Source organism: Falco naumanni, chromosome 3 (genome assembly GCF_017639655.2).
Source record: "Falco naumanni isolate bFalNau1 chromosome 3, bFalNau1.pat, whole genome shotgun sequence".
NCBI lineage: Eukaryota > Metazoa > Chordata > Aves > Falconiformes > Falconidae > Falco > Falco naumanni.
In genome coordinates, this window is record NC_054056.1 from 80203656 (window position 1) to 80223770 (window position 20115).

Here is a 20115-nt window from a genome sequence, read left to right on the forward strand (position 1 = left end):
ATTACACTCCCTTAGTATCTATGCTACATGTAAATTTATACAGATGAATTACCTTTATTAATACATAGCCTGCAGTACCTCAGCCACACTCACAGTCAGAGCAGTGGGCAGATAAGAAAAATCAGACTAGCAAAGTCCTCAGAGTCTACAGCTGTGAAGAGGGCTAGATGAAAGTATCAAATAAATACAAAGAACAAGCAAAATGATGCCTAAAGCATAATGGAAAAGAACCAAGGTGGAAGGCAACATGAAGGGAAATATTTCCAAGCAGATGGCTCCTTTTAACCAAACAATTTACCACGGCCTAAAAGTACAGTCTTCTAAACCAACTACATTAAGACATGTAGAAGTAATTTTTCTTCAAACAATTTTCTCAAAAATCTTACTTGGGCATAGGACTGCTTCCCTCCTCCATCACAATTTTCTAGTAACATCTCCCCAGTCTTCCCAACTGGATGTGACTTCAGCTGTAAAACTGCACTTCCTCCAATAGTGCAGTAGAGAATTAAAGTTATCCAGGAGTCTGGCATCCCCAGGGGAGTTTTAAAATCTGAGCAAGAACCCTCTTGCCTCTATTGTCAGTACTAGAAAGTCTGGGCCTATCCCCAATAGTTAAAAACTATTTTGGATTTAGCTGGATACAGTTCTGACCTAATGTTTGGACTTGGATTAAAGGCCAAGCACTTTAACTTTATAATAATGTCATGCACCTCAGTGTTAGATAATTTAAGTGTGCTCTGCTGAAGACCATTCCTTAAACTCTTTTAGAGGCCAAAACTGATACAGAGAAACCCAATTATTAAAGTAGCAGATCTCAGCAGAAACTGGTATACCAATTCTTCAGAACCCGTGCTAGCTGCCTACTGATTTCCAAGTACAGTTGAAGATGTTCACATTGAAGTGTAAAGCCCTAACTGGCTTGCAACATGCCTGTTCTTGCTTTTTGTATGTTTCATATCTTTACCTACCTATATATATGTATAGATAGCTTATCTTGAATAACACATACCTAAATTAATAAAATAAACACTATAAATAGTAAGCAGAGAACGTGACTTTTCTCCTTCTATACTTAGATGTATAGAATCAAACCCTAGGGAACACACTAAAAGAAAAATCAGTTTCTTTCAAAGCATACTGCTGGCATGTCAAATAGTAGGAAATGGATAATGGCTATGAGTATTAGCAATTACCTGGAAGTTAAAGTGACCTGCTACTCTGTAGTAACCCTACTACAACTGCGATGCCATGAAATTCTAATGCCTTTATTTCAAAAGCCAGTCTTCCCCCAACTCTGACTATTCTTTCTAATCTTCTCATATTAACTCTTTATTTTAAAAAAGTTTATTATTTTGAAAACTGCATTTGCACTTGTCAGGGGAAGATGGGTATTAACACTTGAAACCAATTCACTGGAGGTACCAAAGTTTCAATATTATCACATACTCATACACACGAAGACTGTATGAGGTTTCATGCAACGAATACTTCTTCTCCAAGTAGAGCTCTGAAGGTATGACTTCTGTTCTCAGAGGAATAAGGAACAGACAGGATTTCTACAGCCCTACAGTCTGCATGCTGTGCATGTCATGTAGCAATAAATAATTCATATTTTGACCTTATGGGATACCTTTTACTCATGGATTTCAAAGAGCTTTTGCAAAGGTGGAGATATGTTTTATTATCTACAGTTTATAGATCTCAGGATGAACAGAGACATAGAATGACCTATTCAAGGTCAGTCAGTAAACCAGGTGTATTTAAGAGTGTAATACCAGGCATGCTGCCTTTTTAACTCGGGTTGCAAGTTACAGTGACACTATGGAAACAGTCAAATACCGCCTTGAACGCCAGCGATACCCATGAGAAAGCACAATGAATGTTAGCTCTTTTACAAATATAGAAGTCTAAACATATTCATGCAGGAAAAGGAAAAAAATTGCTAACTCTACTAGGACAGTACAGAAATGCTCCAGAATCATTTTGTGCAAACACCCTGGAAAGGGCACTAGCTCCACGGGCAGAGCTATCAGGATCTGCTGAACAGGGATCAAAAAAGCTGTCTTCTTCCACACTCAGAATTTCTTGGAGACTATCAGCAGACTGAACCTGAAGAAAGCAGTAGTATACTACTATATGAATTATACAGAGAGGTACTTCAGCAGATTATTTTTTTATATTGATTTTAAGACACCTTGTGAATAGTCCAACCAGAAAATAATTAATTTTAGAAAGATTGATTCTACTTACGGCAACTTTACCAGAAGAACATATACTACTAGGACTTAAGTTATGTAAACCAGAATGAGCCACAGTAAAAATTCTAGGAAATCTAAGATACTCTCTTATATTTTCATGAGCTAGAGTGGTGTTTTCCCTTGTGTTAATACCACACTTTAACTTCTGAAAAGTACTTCAAATAAAAAACAAATGTGCAAAAAGCTTTGGATAGAAAACCGTTTAATTGCAACCCCAAACTGATACATTAATATAAGAATATTTATGAGAATGTACCATGGAGGGAAGATAGCTTATTTGTTAGTTAACACCACAGCAATAATGCTTTCAATTAAATACTTCATCTTGCAAACTCTCTGAACTGTCTTACCTAACGTTAAGTCCAAATGTCTTTGACTGTAAAGATTATGTGTAAATGCTTTCTTGGAGTAAGATCAGAACGTTCTTCACTTTTTAGGATGGAATCCTTGTGTTGTCTTAGACTGCTGAGGACTTAGAAGCATATAACATGCATAAATTATCTGTTCAGCTGCCCTCTGAAGTACAGCAGTAGTAGGACCCAAGGTCCTTATGTGTTAGCCAAGAAAGAAAACAAAGAAATAAGCCTTGGGTTGTTTCTTTGTTTTGCTTGTGTTTGTTTCTTTTTCTTTTTCCCCAAAGAACGAATGTACTATAATCTGCCACAGAGGGAGCTTACTCTGTTCAAATAACATGATGTTTAAACAAACCAAAGATTTATATTTTACGGGGGGGGGGGGGGGGGGGGGGGGGGGGCATTATCACCACTGTTATCACCACTGGCTTATAGCAATTGGTAGTAAAACATTATTTCATAAAAGGTCAGCACTTCAAAGCTACATTTAACTAACACCATCATTGGAATGTTTCCTTAACAGAAAACAAGCTTTTAAAAAGAAAAAAACCCCACAACCTACACACGCACCTTATTCTGCATGTACTAACCAAAGTATCAGTGTGAAAAACCCCAACCCCCTGATTTTTGTCTATGTGATCAGAATGAAATGGAGTTAAAAGACATACAGCATGCACTAAGTAGTAACAGATTTCCCAGAATTTTCCTGGGATTAATTAAAAGGGAATAATTTTAAATCCTCCTCTTCTTCCCAAGCCTTTCCAAGCTGAATTTACTCCATTTAGGTAACACGCAAAGTAGGCAGGGAGGCATGTGCTGTTTTCCCATCAAGTCACCCACAGCAAAGCAATCTGGTTAAAGAAGATAATTTTTTAAATTTTCAAAATATCAAATCATTCCGAAGACCAAATGAAATATATTACTCTGCACAAATGGAGTCCTTCAGATAGTAAAACAAAATGGGCATAAGTCATAAGAAAATTCCTATGCAGGACTTACAAGAAGCCGTCAAAAAGTCTTGATATTTATGCCCAACTGCAAAAATAGTTCAATGTAATGAAGAGAAAAGTAATGCTTCTTGGTGGAGTTCAGTTTCTGATTCCCCTATGCTGATGTGTGAACAGGAATATCAGGACTGGGATGAACACAAGCCCCCACGTGAAAGGGGACGGATAACCATCATTACCCCACACAGCACGTGCTTCACCACAACTTGCCCCATACCTTCCCCATATTTAAGTGTCTTATTTCTTTTTGCACTACTACTTTCACCACCTGTGCTTAAGCACAAATTATTATAAGCTTATTAGCTGTAAGTGGTCACATTTACAAACATGGGGAGGGTTGGTGCTCAGTGTCAATCAGCTTTCACTAAGCTGCACCCGACCCATGCTCCCGCTGTGCCTGGGATTGACTGTCAGGAGGTCAAAACCATCCCCTGAACCAACGGGGCCAGGGAGCCCCCCAAAATCACATCCCTGCCTCCCTCTCTTCTGCTAAAGGCAGGCAGCAACCTAAATTCCCACGTGCATGGAAAACAAATGTGTCTTGGGTTTTGGTTTTTTTGGGGTTTTGGTGGTTTGGTGTTGTTTTTTTTTTTTTTGGGGGGGGGGGGGTGGGGGGGTGGGGGGGTGGGGTGGGGTTAAGGTGTTTGTTATGCCACATTATGTTGTGCAAAGCTAGCGATCTCCACAGCTTAGGTGGGGAGTTGTCTAAAGAGAGTATCTCTCTCCGAAGATCACACACCTCGGGGATGGGGGTCTTTAGAGTTCCTAACTCATTTACAAATGGAGAGAGCCGAATTCAACTCTTTCTTACAATAAATGTTTCACCTTTATTTTGATGCTTCATGTATTAAAAACACGGTCTGAACCTGCACCTTGTCTGCTCTTCCACTAGCAACCTAAATTTATCAGGCAAAACAGTTCTCTTTGCTAGATCTGTATGGGAAAATTACTACTTTTATCCTCCAGTTAGCGCTTAGCTTGGTGAGCAGCATGCAAATAACTACGTGTTATACTACATACTACTGTAATTTATGCATTAATTTATTTGTAATGATTACACAATTGTTTAATGACAAGTTAAAATCTTCTCCATATCCAGAATATTCCTGTGACAGCAATTCACTTGCAGTAACCTACATATTACTGGCATAGAAGTGATGGTGCCCTCTTGCCACGCTTATTTCAATCCTGAGACAGACCAGGGAAGCACTGGCACAAGTAAATACTGACACAGGTGAAAAATGCTTCCATACAGGACAAAAGGAAAAACTCCACCAGTATTGGAAAGCTGCCTTCTGGGAGCAGAAAAAGCTTGCCACACTTTACTTGTATCTGTATGCAAGATGTAGTGTAAGAAATGATAGCTTTTGTAAGTTATTCTTGCAGAGCACATAACAAAGGAACGCTAAATTAGGTATTTAGATAAAACTGAAAGGAAACGAAGCTTACACATATTGCACACAGGCATTTCACCTACTTACCAAAGGATAGATAAGAATGTTTTGTGCAACTCATAATGGAAACCTTCATACTTAGCTTTGAGTGACACTAGGAAGAGTCATTTTAACTACTTTATTTCCAGTAACAATTAGGAAACATGAGCATTTCTGTTAAACTGTGGCAAGAAATAATGATCAGAATCAGAAGAATATGCAAGCACTATGAAGCATGTGTCACTGGCTAAAGGTTTACTATATCCCTCAGTTTGGTTGATGTGTTTGTTTTAAAGAAGCACACAGGGTATTTATTAAGTAGCTGTAATTGTTGAAGATCTTTCAGTTACTGGAATACAATACTAGTTAGTATTATTTACAAAATAGCTGTGAAAAGTACAGGTCCTTCATTTAGATTTCTATTTTAATCAGTGAAATTATGGGAATAATCCCATGATATTTCAAGAATGTTTCAATAATAACATTCAGCAAAAAACATTTTTATATTTTTTTGTATTTCAAAAAGCACATAACTAGGTAAAATCACTTTCTCATGTATGAAACTCATCTCTTTAATTCATTTTCCTTTCTACTCCATATATTCAGAATATTTTTTCTCTACAGAGCTGGTTTCTGTTTTCGCATCTCCCAAGTACCACAAATCCAGAATACCTCTATGAAGTCGGTACTTAGGAGGCAGAACAAAGGGAGTAACTGCCCCTATTTTCAGGCGGAATAGCTGTCATGCAAACAGCCCTAATTCATACAGGTCATTAACACAACAGACAACCACCTCACCTTGAAGAATTCTGCTACTACCTTTAGATTAAGATTACTCAATGACATTTTAAGGTGGTCTGTTGGGTAACTCTGCCAACCCACCGCCTCTGGCAGAGGCCAGCTGTAACCCCCACAGCTCAGCCCTGGCAGGGAGCGCAGGGCTCATGAGCCTCCTCTGAAGAGCTGGGGCTTCAACAGGTCCAGGCAAATTTCAAGTGCAGCTCAGACCTGGAATATGAAGCCTGCTCATCAGTAAAAAGAGATGAATGCAGAAGCGGTATTTTTAAATTACTTAGTTTGTTCTCATGGTGGGTTTGTATGCTTGCTTGCTTTTTGGTGTGTGTGTCTGTGTGTGAGGGGTCAGAAAACTGTAGAAGGACTTAGTCTATCACAGTGTATGTTGTTTAGCATTTGAGAAGAACAGCTTTCATTTCACTATAATTTAACAACCAGTAAAGTTCCAAAATCTTGTGTGACCAGATCAGACTTATGTGGTAGCAGTCACTGAGCCGTTTAAGCACCTTAAAGCTTTCATCAGCAGCTCTTTGCTGCAGGTACAGACACGGCTAAAATGAAGACAATTTGTCTCCAAAAAGAAATGGAATTAAACCCAGCAGTCTACGTACAGTACAAGCTTCAGCATGATTTAAAAAGAAAAAAAAGCCACCCACCCACCCTTTATTTTATCAGTATTTGAAAATTCTCCCTTCCTCCAAACAGCATTTTTCAGTATTTTATTTAGCTTATTAACATATGCTTGCAATTTCTACTCTTCGTAGAAGTCATTCTGGAAAACCAAAGGAAAATTTTTGTGAACCACAGATATAATAAAATAACCCCCTCCACGAAATGGTCTAAAAGCTTGGATTGCTTCTGTTCCACCTCCCCACATCTGGCACACGCATCAGATTACAGGCCAGAAGGCAAAGCGAAGAGACGGAAAGGGAGATAGTGGCTGGATCACAACTAGAAGGAAGCGTGCCTTCTGTAATTCAGACATCTTTCCCGAATGCCAGTACGTCAAAGCGCGATAAATAAAACCAAACATGGGAGAGGTCCACACGTGCATACACAGACACACAAACACCTGACAGGCAGTGAATTACATGAAATATGCTTGGATGACTTCAGAACTATCACTCTGTGCCAAAAGTGCAACTGGGCTTTTGATTTTGTTAACTGACAAAGTTCACATCATTAGAAATCATTCATTTCTAATTCACACTACTCTTTCACTTCTACTTTGTCAAGTATTTCCTAAGTACAAACAAAATGAAAGCCACTGATTTGTCTAAATGCCACAATACGGTCAAAAAACAGTTTATCAATTGGTCTTTTTGCTGTTTAAATTTTGCAAACTTAAAACTCAACCAGGAAGATGTATGCATCTACACTAGAATGTAAGGAGCTGGTTGGGAGCGTTGTTTCTCAGATCTCTTTCTGAAGCCACATTCTCCTCATCCCCTCAACCCCACATCAGCAGCAGAACAGCATAAAACTTTCACTGAGTCGGTCAAGCCTAGCAATAAATCCACTGCAGTCTGAATTATCAGAATTATTCAGACCGTTCAAATGATTTTTTTGTTCAAAATGGACTTGGCACGCTGGTCAGGAACTCGTCGAGTCAAACACGAGCAACAAAAGTGGAATTCTTCTTGCTAACCTAATTGATGGTCCTGCAAAAACAAAACACGCAACTGCATATTCAAAACTTTCAAAGACGCACTGTATTACAGTTACGAAGTGCCTTCCCCTCTGCGCCTGGTGTAATATGATCGTAATTGCTGTGAAAGGGCGAGAGACCGACTATATGTTAAATCCTGCCATCTGTAGGTGCTTTACACAGTTCCATTTGCTGCTGTCGGGTCAAAAGTTTACCCTATTTTCACTTGTTCATAACCAATCACACAAGCCTCTGCTATGTGTAATCTTTGACCCACTCTCAAAGCAATTTTTGTATTATACAGTCAGATAATTACACTGAAAAAACCCACACATTTTATTAAGAATACACTTCTTGTTGGCTAGCTTAATAATTATTATTATTTCCATATTGAATACGCATACTGTACCAACCTTGTTCTTCCCAGTTAACTCCCTTGGAGTACAACCATAGTGACATGAATTCTCCCCACAAAATGTTCCAGCATTTCTGGCTAGCTGCAATCCAGAACCACGTGCAAAACAGGGCTGGAAAGCATTCATGGTACCCGTTGTTTTAAAAGTAGGGGGAAGCAACTGCTAAGTTTGACCTAACAGGTAGAGAAGATGCTATGCAAACATTTAAATTAATGTTCACAGTGAAAACAAAAACTGTCTCTGAAAATTAAGATTGTAAAGAGAATATCCCTGCATATTTACTTTAAAAATTAAACATGCAAAAATATATCGCATGGAAACATTTTTGCTGCTGCTGCTGCTATTATCATCATCATCATCTAAGGAATGAGCAGTCCCAAGAACAACAGAATTAATTAAGCGTCATCTCCCACAAATTTACACCTCCTGGTTGGTTGACTTTGGTGTCTAGAAAGGTGAAAACTTTGAATTAAGCTTTTCCCACAGTTGGGACACTGTTTAAAGTCTATCTTTTCCCATCACTAGGATTCACAGCAACTAAGATGATTATTTCACTCTGTAACCTTTCCCTCTGTCAGGGCACCTTTAGGTGATCCCACCTATATTCAGCTACTTATTTTCACAAAACTTGTGGGATGTGAATTTTGAGGCCTCCACCGTGCCAAAAAAAATGTGCTCAAAATCATGAACAGGTTCAAAAGCTACTGAGGGGACATGAAGTGATGCGTGTGCATGTACACAAATGCACAGCATGACCTCATGAGCCTTGTTTCTATAGGAAATGAGGCTAAAAATAAAGGAGAATATTTGACCTCATAATTTCACAAAAAGCTAATTTAGATGGACCAAACTAAACAGCTGCATTTAGGCAAGCGTGTCCTGTCTCCAAGGTTATAAACACAAGTAAGCTCTCACACAAATAATTGCATTGCTCCATTTCACATTTGACTTTTAGATGCTAAACCCTTCGTAAATGTAACAGAGAACAAAAGCAAGCCCATGCCACTCAGATCACTTAAGTAACATATACCAGAGAATGTGACAGCATTAAGCCATTTCTAAGCAGGTCATAAAATCTGTTCACATACAAAATTCAAATACTTATGAAATCAAATAATTTACTAAATGACAGAGTAAAAATTACTCCACATAAAGAAATCAAAATACAGATTTCTAAGGCCAAAACAGTCCGTAGTCATAGCCTCACCTCTTGTACAACAAAGACCATAGGATTTTACTTAGCAGCTCTTAAAGCAAGCCTGATACTTCGGTATCCACCAGCAAAGTTCATTGCATTTATGTGATGTTACCAATAACCTACGCATTTCAGACCTGACCATGTCTGGACATACATTTACTGTCAAAAGCAGAACAAAAAAACCATGCACTTCTAAACTGGCATCTGTGCTTGGAGAGACCTCCATGGCTCTGTTCTGCAAATACAGTTAGAAGAAAGTTGTGCCATTCTCAATGAGCCCTCATTCAGACCTAAAAGGCTAACAAACTTCCCAACAAGGTAGAACTTTGATCTATATGCCCACCTAATACTTGAACAATTCTCTACATGCCCATAAAATGATTTTTTTCTCATTTTTGTGTCCCTTATTAATAACAGTGTCAGAAGATTAATTTAGAATTCTGCAGAAACAAACAAAATTTAAAAGTGTCACAACTTTACTGAACTGTGTAATTTTTCTTGCTGTAGGAAAATGTAGGAAAAGAACTCTAGATTCACAGAGTTCAGGTTGGAAAAGACCTTTAAGATCATCGAGTCCAACCACTAACCCAGCACTGCCAAGTCCACCACTAAACCACGTCCCTAAGTGCCACATGTTCACATCTTTTAAATACCTCCAGGGGTGGTGACACAACCGCTTCCCTGGGCAGCCTGTTCCAGTGCCTGACTATCTGAAATGGAAACCAGATCTGAAAGAACAAACAAAAGCTGGGAGAAGCCCTGAGACCACCTTTTAATTATTAAAGATAATAACCGGAACCTTAGAGAAATCTTCTAAATGAGAATATTGCTAGATAGGAGTCCCACCAGAATAAAAATACACAGGAACGGAGCCAAAGATGTTACGCGCTCTTTAATGAGGCACATCTCTTTAGAATGCTGTCCATCAAGTCATATAATACTTCCATAAACTGATCAGTCTCAGTCAAAGCCTGATCTTTAGAAAATGAAAGCAACTACTGGTAATGCTGTATTTCTCCTAAACAAAAAAGTAAAATAGAAATCAACATTTTAAAGCAATGAAACAGATGTATCCAACTATGAAACATGTTGGCAGATGTTATTTTATATATAAACATAAAATAATTAATTATAAAGTGATTAATACTAACAATCATATACAAGACATTCATGAGCTGTTAGATACTATATAAAAAATATAAACAACATAGATGTTCGTTTATATATTATATACCTGAATATAAAAAATAAGTCAAACGTGTGCACATATACATACAGCATTCAGAGATCTGCTGACAGGACTGGTATCACCTATGACTCAGGCCAGGGAAAAGTGAATAGTCTTTCATCCAGGGAAAAGCAAAATGGATGACATTTAGAGGAAACTCACTCTGCTCAGCTTATCAGCAGCAAAATGGGCAAAGAACAATGGAAAAAGCCTGATATAAAAGAAGCAGCGAAGAAAATAAGGCAACAGAAATTAGTCTTAAGAACACGAACAGGAAGGCTGAAGGTACTCAAAGGTATCTACCTGTCTGAATGCCAATTTTTCACCTTGGCAGAAAACTTTGATCAAGAGCAGAGCTCAAACTACTGCACAAGACAACAAGACTGAAGGAATGAAGCTGAGAACTCAGGAAACCTGACTCAAACCCCAAGGTGATCCAGTAGCATGGCAACGCTGTAAAGCTGTTTGTTATTTTGCCTGTTTGTGCACCTCTTCTCATTCTTCTACAATGCAAAAAGTGATTTTAGAAAGTTTGCAACCGAGCATGAATTTATACTAGTCTATATATTACTGGAGCAGTTTGGAGAGTTCAACACTGATCTTAGCATTTTGGTTTGCTGGCTCATGCAAGCCCCATTCCAGATAAGGAGAAATAATCTGTCCCCAGCAAACATACCTTTCATGCCAGAGCCAGAAACCTTACAGGAGTCTGACGAGGCTTAGGGGAATTTTTAAGTACCCGGATTTCACATAGGTCCATAGAGCAACTGACATGATACAGGATAATTGCTTCATTCAGTTTTATTTAAGAAGAACAATTCTGTTACACATGCTAGAGGCCAGGCTAATTGCAATAACTCTTTACAACAGTGCATGTATTTCTCTATTTGACTGTATTTGACTTAAGCAACCCAGATTATTTGTATAAATACACATACACAAAAGTAACTTAAAAGCTTTTCTACCATCAGCTGAAAGAGAAACATAATAAGTCAAGGTCTTAAAGCTAGCGCCCTCCTTGTACATGATTTTTCTGTTAATTCACTTTCACCTGAACCATCTTCATTATTACAAGAGTTTAATGGTTTCCTATGTGAAAATTCTTTTAAAAGGGAATCTGAAAAAAAATACAAAAGTTAAAAATTATATATCATATAAAAATCTAAATATTTATTTAGTATTTAACCTTACGATGATAAAAATACAAAACCAAGTGTGGAGATGACTGTTAGAGGCTTTTGTTTGGGATGACCCGCACAGATCAAAAAGGTATTCAGTGCTCTCATGTAATGGGTATGCGTATTATCTCAGGATTATAAAGACTTTAGAGACTATCACTGCATGCCAATGAAAAATACACATACAATTTTTTCTTAAAAAAATTTTGGTACATAGACCTTTTGATACATAGACCTTTCCACTTCCCATGCTCTTTTCGGGTTCAATAGTTACAGTCTCAAATTCATTTTGAAATTCTCCTGAAAGGCAATAAAAAACTGTATCAAAATCCCCATAAAAATCAGTATTTGACTTCTCAAATGGCAATTAGAAGTTTGAATCTGAATTACTTCATATGCAAATAAGGTGCTTTTTATATGGCATGGTAGCTTGTAATTGACAAGGGCATATTTAATGAACTGTTTTAAAGGATGTGGTTTTCTATTAAAAGAGGTCACTTACTACAAGGGGTTTGCAATTATAGTTTGGTGGTTGGATGCAGAACCTCCCACCAACTAATTCTTACAGATTCCACTTCCTAGTCCTCCGGGTAGTCACCAACCTGACCAGCCTGCACATGCCACAAGTAGCTAACCTAGAAATACTGTCAAGATGTCATCACAGAAATAGGACAGGACCGCGAGAGAAGGGAGGCTCTTCTCCCTCGCCCCTTCCACTCCGCTTTCTTCCACTCCCCTGGAGGCAGCCTTCTAAACTGGATTGTGGCAAGCCTCCAATACAGTCCAGTTGCTGGCCAACATTTGCTGCTGCAAAGCTGTTCTCCATCTCCTTCGGTGAAAAGCAGAGCAGATGGAAATTTCCTGTAGGCTGGTCTTGGCCCACAGACCACTGTTTGGACCATACTCCTCTATGAATAAGAGCAATCTATTCATTGCATCAAACTGACTGGCCCTACTGTCCTCTTTTACAACACAACCCCATCCAATCCCTTAACTCAGTGATAAAACACAGTGCAATGTGAGCACATTTCATCGCCTGTGCTTGGGCTAGGAACTAAGCCACGAAGGAAAATACAGCCATGTCACGCTAAGCAAAGAAACACATGAGTAACTCTGGCAAGCACCTAAGATAAGGCTCTTCTGAAAGACTGAAGGTAATGTTATATTGATGTTATAATAAATTATTACTTACACACAGAGACACAGAGTAAGCAAAAGCAACACAGAGTAAGCAGCAGCAGCTGTGCAACCATCCTCTTCAGAATGGCAGCTGTATGTTCTCTTAAAACACTGGAAGGCACAAATAGGAAGGAATCCTTTACAGAATTAAAAATGTTATAAACCTTGCCATGTCCTGAAAGCCTTCCATATTTCATTTAGAATGGAAGGAACACCTCAATATACCTAGCAACCTTGACTTTTCACAGGATGCAAACAGGACTTCTCACCTTCATTGGTCTTCCCTTCTCTCCTCTGATAAATTACAGCTAAAAACACTAGGGAGCTGGAAGCAGGACTCTGTCCTGGTTTCTGTTCCCTTCACAATCACTGTCGGATGTACCTTAGTTTTTACACAGAGGCTCTTAAGACTGCTTTTGCTTTTAAAACTCCATTAAGAAAGATGAGTCAAGGTTCTGGTCATTGACATAGCTTTTCTGGTTGTTCCAGTGACAACAAAACGGGTTATCCAGCTTTTCCTGAAGAAGGGAAAAAACCTTGAGTAGCACAGGATGAAACAGTCCTTTTAAGGACTATTAACTTTCTTGCATAAAGTCAAAAGATGGTCACTATGAGTGTATGACATTTCATAAGGTCTTGAATAACTATTCTCCACTATTTATCTGATCGTTGAAGAGGAAAGCTAGGAAGGGGAAGGGAACTGTCTCGTACTGTGTTTATGACACAGTGATGTTTGTTGAGCTCTGCCCAAAGGTTTCTCACAGAGCTTTGCAAAATGCAGTGCCTACCTCTCACATGAAGAAAAGCCTCTCTCCAAGAATCCGTCACGAGAAGAAAAGGTCTACTGTCAATTACAGTATGCAGCAAGTGCTGCAGCTTCAGTAACTGAGCAGACCTTCCCTGGAGACACTCTCCTGGGAGAACTCCCTTTCCCTGGAAAGCCTCCTTACAGCTCTTCCCAAACAAGCAGAGTACAGCAGATATTTACTGCTTAAGTGCCTGATATCAGCAGAGACAGAGAAGTGATGACAGACCTTGTCTGGATGAAAAGTTTGGGCTCTCCTCAAAGGCCCCAAGCAGCCTAAAATACGTTTGCACCAACCCAAGAGTGTACATGTGAGGAAGAGGATCTCTTCCTTATCCTTGTGTACTCATGGGTTTCTGCCATCCTAAGTGCACGAGCATGGTCAGAGGCAGGAGGGGTGAATTAACTCAGAAAAAAAGCTGTCCAAAAAAGCTGAGCAATCAGTCCTCAAAAAATTAATGATAAAAGACTTCGAATAAAGCCAATTTGTAATGGAATGTAAGAAGGGAAGTCCCTAAAGAGAAAAACTGTCTACCAGCTCTGCAGCAGGTTTTGCTGCCCCATGCAGTTTACCGTGGCAAGAAGCCAACTTGGCAAGGATCGCTCTTCTCCAAGGAGCCTGGCATCATGCCAGCCACACTCACAGGTCTCATTTCTGCTGCCAAGCTCAAGGGGCAATCGAAGATACTGTTTTGTGAATCTGCAGATCTGGTTATGACCAAGAAAATTTGTGTTTTAAAATGTTCTTAAGCAAGTGAAGTTCCCTCTGTTTATACAGTGACTGAACAGGCGAAACAGAATACTTAACCCAGCTAGAGAAAACGAGCCACAGATTGTTAATTATATGGCTATTTGCACTTTGACTGGAAGAGGAAGTAAGCTGGTTATAACTACTTTGGGCTTTACTCCTGCAACTGCATTGAAACCACATTTATGACAGCTGAAACTATGCAATTTTATATAAATGTGGGCACTTCCTGTTTTTGAAACAAGTCCTCAGCTGCTCGCCCTTACCTCACGGTAACATTGCTGGAACCAGAACGCGTCACGTGCTCAGTTTTGAAGATTAGTCTTAAGTTCTTATTTTACCAACTATTTTTGAATGTGTAGATAAAATGCATGTATTGGGCTACTGCTGCCAAGCATCTCTATTTCTAGGACCTAACCTTAGGTGTTAGGAAACACATATGTTTTCCATGTGTGAGACTGAAACGCCCAGCTGTCACCCGAGGCGTGCTCAGTCCCTGCTGACGTGGTCACGGTCACTCTCGGACAGGGAGGCAGGCGCATCGCATTCCCCCAAGCAGGCAGGCTGCGCTCTGAATCACACACGCCGGCAGATCTGCCTTTTTCCATTCAATATGCAGTATTTCAAGTAATTTGTAATAGCAGCTTTGTTATTTTGCACAGTATGGTATTAATTCTTCATTGCGGCAAATACATGTTCAGTTTTATAGACACTGAGTATGGGGAGTAACACAGCCCTCCTGGCATAAATCGAAGAAAATCATTACTTGACTAGAAGATAATTTTGAAAATACCATTTAACAAACCTAATAAGCAGCAGTATGTTTCCTGCACCTTTTCTCTTACTTTGCTTATTTATGTTAATTGGATCTCACAAACCAAACTTCTGCAATGAGCACAGTTACATAAATCAGCACTCTGCTTTTCTGTTGACAGTCACTCTCCTAAGAAATTACCGCAGGAAGACTGATCATATTGTTCAACTGAAAAGCAAATGCCTATCCAGTAATCCCCGATAATAGAATGTGCTAATTCTTACTTACAAAAAAACCCCACCCACATTTAATTTACGATGTATTCCTCCAGATCCAGTTCATGACACGATGCCCGAGAGTCATGTATGCCCTATAAATGCGAGATATTTACAGTCAAGATCACCAAAATCCTTAACACAGAAGAAGTGTCAGCATTTCTGCCTTTGTTTTGCTCCCCAAGACCACAACCTCTTACTTCTGACAATTAGATCCCACCCTTTCACCATGAGAACGTGCCAGCTTTGCAGTGCTAACAGAGAGTGAACAATTAGAGACCTCTTAGTCTCAAACTGGAAGAAGATTAAATACAGATTCTGTTTAAAAGCCCTTATACAAAAACCTCCAACCGAAAGAAACACTAAAGCTAAAATTTCAAATTCAATTACACCTGATCTATTGATTTCCCGTCACGTAACTCTCAAAGTAAGCACGGTATATGGTCCAACGTGCAGTTCCTAAGAACACTTCCCCCAGCTGCCACCTTCTTGCCTCAAGTCAAGGCACAACTTCAAAGTGGCAGAGCAGAGGCTGGTCCTGCCATCCCTCTTCCACATCATCTTCAGCACAGACATTTGTCCAGTGCTGCAGTTTGCAAGTTCAAAGAGTTAAAGAGCCAGCCAAGTAACCCAACCAAAAATGTGGTTAGATGACCACTGGTTTGGCTCCCTCGACCAACCCACCCCAGCGTTGCAGTGGCAGCAGCGCTGGCACCGAGGGATACTGGGTAATGTCTCAGCAGGGAGGGTGCAAGCCACGCTTCTGGAACCCGTTGGACCAAGGTTACCGGCAACGATGCTGCATTTGTCACCTCTCCACAGAAACTGGCCCCATGTTCAGCTCCTACCCTCCAAACAAGGCAGGACACAGAAAAATCCAGTTCATGGGGTGCAGTCTGAAGCTGCCCAATTACCTTCAGAGCTTCACTGAATTACAGGCTCAAAGTCTCAACTCCTCTTATGACTTTTTTTTTTTTTTTTTTTAACTGAAGCCTAATGCTTCTACATAGAAGCACTCAAGTCCAGATCTTTGCAGACTTACTCCGAAAAGTAACGCGAGCATTTCTAATAAAGAAAAGAAAGAAAGACTTAATGAAGGCAACCCGGATTAGCTAAACGATACATCATAGTGGAACAATTCTGCTGTTAAAGATCATGCAGATGTTACGGTGGAGGCAAAGAAAGCCTTTCTTTAGCTACAGCACAGCTGCTGCATATGATTTCAAAAAGACTTGGCACAGGACTTCAGCCACAAAGCTTCCCCCTCACTTCATTTCATGCACGTCATCTGAAACTTCAGCGAGCTGCACCAAGGACAAAACTGACACAGGGGAGTTTGCAACATCTTAGCAGCAGCAGGGCAGCCCCTTGGGCTGCCAATACTCACATGCACCTTCACAAAATGCAGCTGTACGTCTCCATTCCTCCTCAGCCCAGCAATCCCTCAAAAGCAATGATATCCTCACACTGCCGTCCTTCTTATTTATACTTGCATTATCTTCTACTTTAAAGAAGACAACTTTTATGAATTATCACATAAGTAATACATATTACAGCTTAAAAATTAGCCATAATAAAAAGTAAAGGAAATTATCTGTTAAAGTAACATTAGAAAGTATTGTCAATGCTCGTTCACATCCTTCATACACGGAGCTACTCTGAACAGGCACTGACCACAAAGCTGAAAATGCCATAGCTTACAATCACATTGAATGTACATGCTTAATGCCAGTCTTGCATTTTCCACATAATATATGCACTACAAAGAAAATACATATATTCACTGTCTCAATTCAAAGTTCAGTTTTTCTCTTTAAATGTGTCAAAGTATTACAACTACTTACATGTAGTACAAAAGAACAACTTGGATTGATTTTATCTATTTAACAGAAAGCACGCAGAACTTAATTTGATCTGCATACTAACATTACACTTACTTGTGATTTAGTTTCAGTGATGATATTGATAGATGTATGTACCTGAGAAAGCTAAACTGCTTTAAGTATAAGATTAAATTAGAGCATTCCTGATGCATGAGAACAGAATCTCAGAATGTTTTAATTTCTCCCTTTAACTGTCTTCTTTTATTAATTCATATGACATCAGCTTATTGACTCTTACGAAATTCTTAGCTTCGACCATGTGAAGACACAAACCGATTTGTCACCTACAATATTCTTCCCACAACTGTGAAGCTACAAAGAATTAGTCCAAATGAGAAAATAGCAGTAGGAGCAAATAAAATTCTGTTAATGTTCAAACTTCGTAAGTAAAACAGAGTAGAAAAAAACTGCAGATACAAGGAAATATAAGCAGAAATACACCAAAAAAGGCTTTTAAAAAAAAATTACTCAATTACTTCATTACTAAGAACTTGACAAAAAGCTGGAAGCCCATGATTTTAAAGTATATTAATAATGCTGATTAAAACCAGTGAGGAACACTCATCAAAGCAAAGGTAAAGCTTGAAATACTAGAAATATTAACCACATTATTACTGTATTCATGAAAACATAACACTTCAAAATGACCTACTTTTATAATATTAAAAAAATTAAAGAATATGGGCACTAACCCCCCAACTCCGCTGGCTTTATAAAACACCATTTACTTCTCAGAATTAGTAACAGACTCATGAAACTGAACCAATTTGTTCAACAGATGTTTCTGTTAACCCAAAGGAATTTTACTTTTCTATTGTAGAAATAGAGCGCTCTGAATAAAATGCCACTATTATTAGCAGCTTTCAAACTATATTAGCTCAAAATTAGCTTCCATTTCCATTCTTTCTTTCTTTCACATAACAGAAAACATTTTCCGTACTGGATTAGATGTGCCACCAAAATAAAGTAGGCACATTGATAAAACAAGTCGCCCTCCTCCTCCCCTCCACCCCCTGTTTTATGGGATACGCAGGAACGGCAGAGTTTTTATTTTTCTTGGCGTTTCTCTCTCCACATTAGCCGATAATCTTCCCCGTGTAGCTCTGCCAGCATGCTGCCCCGCAGGCCCACAACACCCCTGCTGTTCCAGTCCCGTGCTTTTCTCCAGCGGGCTCTGCGAATTGTGCGATCCTTTCGTAATGTGTACTATTGCATCAGTCTAATTGCAACATAATTTTCAACGCTCTAGGTAAAGCAAATAATTTCATTTTTAACTTCTGCTCATAAAATACAGATTGTTTCCCTCAACACCCCCCCTCTCTTCTTTGTTTATGTTTAAAGATTTAAAGAATGATTTGCACTGCACAGCAGCAGTCAAACAAAAATACCTCAGGTTTTCTTAGAAAGCTGCACTTAAAAACATCGCTCGGCGCCTAAAGCATTACTGCAGCCTTTCACAGAGCCATATGTAGCAGATCCCCCATGAGCAGGCTGGAAGGGAAACATGCATTCTTACTCTGTGTATTTAATTTAATATTTAGTCATTATCAAAGCTTCACAGCTTTTACTGTCTCTCTCTCCTGCAATAGAGAGCAACAGCTTATCTGGCAAACACACTCACTATGTTTCTAGGCATCAAAGACACGCTCTTGGTTCAATTCATAAAATCTGATCCAAAGTTAGATATTTTGCATTCGGGTTAGCTAAGTTAAAACAATATTTAGCTTAACCATGCCTTGGCCAAAAAAATCTCTGTTATCTACTGATCACAACAGCATTGTAGCTAGCTATGGACATCCCACTGAGAAAATACAATCCTGAGCCTGAAGAAAGGCAGATGAAATTCTGACCTTGAGCCATTCTGATAGTGGGCATTACAAACACTGTCTACTTTGTATTTGACACAATAACCAGGCACAAGAGGCATATGCCTGCAACGAGTGATGAATTTATGCGTCATTTTTGTTTTAAGCACATATATTATCTGAGTTGACACATCAAAAAATGCTGTGCTTCTTGCACCTGAAATCTTATTACGTGACACACTAAAACCAATCTCCAGAGGCAAGCACTCACAGGAAGAAATGTCAGAAGTAAGTTTCAGTGAAACCTAAACTTTGCTTTTGTTTGCTTCTGTGGCATGGTATACACCGCAGTTATGTCACACCATTTCCACAGCACCTCTGCTTCATGCAGAGTACAGAAATGCCACTAATCAAAACAGCAATCTGCTTTACTCTTGGCATATGGTCTGATACCTTATTTACTGCATGCTACTCAAATCTTTTTTGGTAGATGGAACAAGTAATTTCTTTGTGAATTCAATGGTGCAGCTGAGTGCTTCAACATAATGGTTAGCCCTACTGGTACTCCGTTGCTCCCAACTTAGAATAACTGTGTTATTTCTTACTTCTTAACTAAAGCAGTGACAGCTTTAAGGTCAAAATTATTTTCCAATTCTGAAGACACCTTTGTCTCCAGTTTGGCATAACTCAGACCTAATTTCTTCACAGCACTTAGCATTACATTGTGCTTTATATAGCACTTTCAAACCTCAACCCCCACGGCCTCACTGCGGTTATCAGTACTCAGCACTTTTCCAAATCAGATCCAAAGATATCAAGTCATCCGCAAGAAAGTAAGACGCATACAGTTAGCAAAGACTTGAGAAAAGCCAGGACTGAGCAACTTACCTAGCATCACCTAGGAAGTCTGCAGCACAGCCAGGAAGAGAGTCCCGTTCGCTGGGGCAGCATGCAGCTGCGCAGAGCACCAGAACGGCTTCTGCCTCCGGCGATCCCCTGCCTCGCCCACCACACGCGTCCCGACTTCAGCTGAAAGTGAGGCAGGGGCACTACAGAGAACAGCCTTCTCCACTGCATCAACCAGATTCATTCCCGGGGCAAGTCCATCCTGTGCACAGAACGAAGCAGGGGTCCTGTGGAAAAAACCAGCAC

At 39.4% G+C, this 20115-nt stretch overlaps 1 protein-coding gene across 6 annotated transcripts in view; it reads right to left on the reverse strand.

Annotated features, from left to right (window-relative positions):
* The window catches only part of NCOA2 (nuclear receptor coactivator 2), a 189735-nt gene that overhangs the window by 101284 nt on the left and 68336 nt on the right, over window positions 1–20115 (reverse strand). For all 6 annotated transcript variants that reach the window (XM_040588013.1, XM_040588014.1, XM_040588017.1 and 3 more), the window contains one exon: window positions 19852–20096. The gene's annotated coding sequence lies outside the window, so the exon portion shown is untranslated. The remainder of the gene's footprint in view (window positions 1–19851; window positions 20097–20115) is intronic.